Consider the following 2516-nt stretch of genomic DNA (forward strand, 5'->3'; position numbering starts at 1 on the left):
CACGTAAATAGTGAAACCAATGATTGGGGCTGGCCCCACCAAATTTCTGCGGCGCATGGATCCCTGGTGCGCCACAAAATTAAGCTATTTCTGTGGCGCACCGTGTATGATGCGCCACAAAATAAGTTTCTGTGGCGCATTTTAAACGGTGCGCCACAGAACTAAGCTTCGCCTATAAGGGTTTTCCTACTAGTGACATGATTCTTTACCGGACATGAAACTAGAAGAAATTGGTGGTGCCAGCTGAGATTAGTAGAACTGTATCGAACTGCTCTTTTACCTACTGCATGCTAGCTTAGTTTGTATAAGAATCATAGGGCAAACGGATGGCCCTGTTCACTTGTTGACGTCCTTCTGCTACGCAAGATACTTCAACGACATCTAAAGAAAGTTATACAGGAAAGTTGATATGGCCGAGTTGGTCTAAGGCGCCAGATTAAGGTTCTGGTCCGAAAGGGCGTGGGTTCAAATCCCACTGTCAACAAAACTTTTTTTTTGTCCCGATTTTCTTGTACTTTTCCTGCAAAAATATCACCCAGTCCCACCTTCACCTAGATTCACATAGTTTCTTTGGAGCGACGAAATGTCAAAATATTTTTTGTCCCGATTTTCTTGTACTTTTCGTGCAAAAATATCACCCAGTCCCACCTTCACCTAGATTCACATAGTTTCTTTGGAGCGACGAAATGTCAAAATATTTTTTGTCCAGATTTTCTTGTACTTTTCGTGCAAAAATATCACCGAATCCCACCTTCGTCCAGATTCACATAGTTTTTTTGGAGCGACAAATGTCTCTAGCCAGCTACCCTTTTTTGTGAGATTCTAGCCACCTACTTGCAAGTTGCAACAAACTGTTTGGTTAGTGGAGGACCCACTGTCAACTTTCTCCTATTTTTCCTGCAAAATTTCATAGAGCCCCTAGTCCCTTTGGCCTAGATTCACATAGTTTCTTTGGAGGGACAAATGTCTCTAGCCACCTACATTTTTTTGTGAAATTCTAGCGAGCTACTTCCAAGTTGCAACAAACTGTTTGATTAGTGGAGGACCCACTTTCAACAAATATTTTTATTTTTGTCCCGATTTTTGTCTTATTTTTCCTGCAAAAATATCAGCGAGTCCCCGGTCCTCTTTAGCCTAGATTCACATAGTTTCTTTGGAGCGACAATGTAACATCCCAGGTTTTCAGACGATTGCAGGCTAGAATTTAGAAGTGTTGTGCATTGCATCGCAAAGCGGGGAATTTTTCGCGCTTAATTGCATAAAACCTAGGGGATCGAAGTTTGTATCTCGTTGCAATTAGGGTTTAGTTGTTGCGAGAGTTTGATAAATTTCGACATGACATCTCTGGAAATTAGGGTTTTGAAAGGGAGAATGAATTTGAATTGATATTCTAATTTGAATTTGAATGAACACATAAATAAATAAGGAAATAAGCATTTAAATCATAACATTAATTGGAATTCGAATGAACAGTTCGAATTCAAATAAGAATATAAAATAAGACATCCATTCGGATTCAAACTAACATTATGAAATATTGTTACAATAAAAGCTCAATAGTGAACATTTGAGCTTTATTAATAATACACACATTTACATTGTTTTTACATTATCCAATATAATTTACAAAAATAAATAAGTAAAGGAAAATCACAATGTTGTCAAATTTGAAACTAATCTAAAACCTATCTAAGATTTTCTTGATCTTGAGCATCTTATTCTTGATCACCTGCAAACAAACAAAGAAAACAAAACAAGAGGAATTGCCAATTGGCACATAAGAAAAATCCCCACAGGGACAATACCAACGCTGTCGAAGCCTATTCAGGTTAGCCTGGGGATGAAGCCATCCCAGGGTACCAAGTAGCTCACAAGGCAGAGCTCAAGTTACCAAGCAACAGGCACACATCATAGTCACTGGGCTATGTGTCGACTAGGACAAGCCCCGCCAATGCTATAAATATCATTTTACAGCTAGACCCTAGCATCCATCGACAACACTAGTACCACACCACCGGAACCACCAAGAACATCAGGAGTTATTGTTCATCCACCAAGAACCACTAAGCAAAATGGAGCACTAAGGCAAGATCCAGCCATCAGTAGATCAAGGAGGAGAAGGGCAAGATCAGCAGCAACACCAGAAGACCAACAACCAACAACACATATAATCTAGGAGTTGGAGTAACGTATACCATATACCATGGAACAATCGAGAGGATTTGTTCCATTTCTAGCTCATGGTTTAGCTAATCAAATATAGATCAGAAAGTGTTAAAATAGTTTATCATCACTTCGTCACAGACGAAGTGTAGCTGGGAATTAAAGTAGCTACAGTAGATTTGTGCAATCTTAGGAAAAATAGGAGCACAATCAGGAAGCAAACGAGATAAGCATCAAGCCACTAGAAGACTACAGAGATAACCTAGCTACCCTAGCCCATTAAAACCATCAGAAGGTTTGTGTATCTCCATATTTATTCACAGTGGTAATCAAAGATTTCGATCACCTACTGT

The 2516-nt window shown here is 39.3% G+C and overlaps 1 non-coding gene across 1 annotated transcript; it reads left to right on the forward strand.

Moving 5' to 3' along the window:
• The first annotated feature begins 403 nt into the window (after positions 1–403).
• TRNAL-AAG lies at positions 404–484 on the forward strand. The gene has a single exon. It is a non-coding gene; the product is annotated as a tRNA-Leu (tRNA).
• The last annotated feature ends 2032 nt before the right edge of the window (positions 485–2516 follow it).

The sequence above is a fragment of the Lolium rigidum genome, chromosome 5 (genome assembly GCF_022539505.1).
Source record: "Lolium rigidum isolate FL_2022 chromosome 5, APGP_CSIRO_Lrig_0.1, whole genome shotgun sequence".
Classification (NCBI taxonomy): domain Eukaryota; kingdom Viridiplantae; phylum Streptophyta; class Magnoliopsida; order Poales; family Poaceae; genus Lolium; species Lolium rigidum.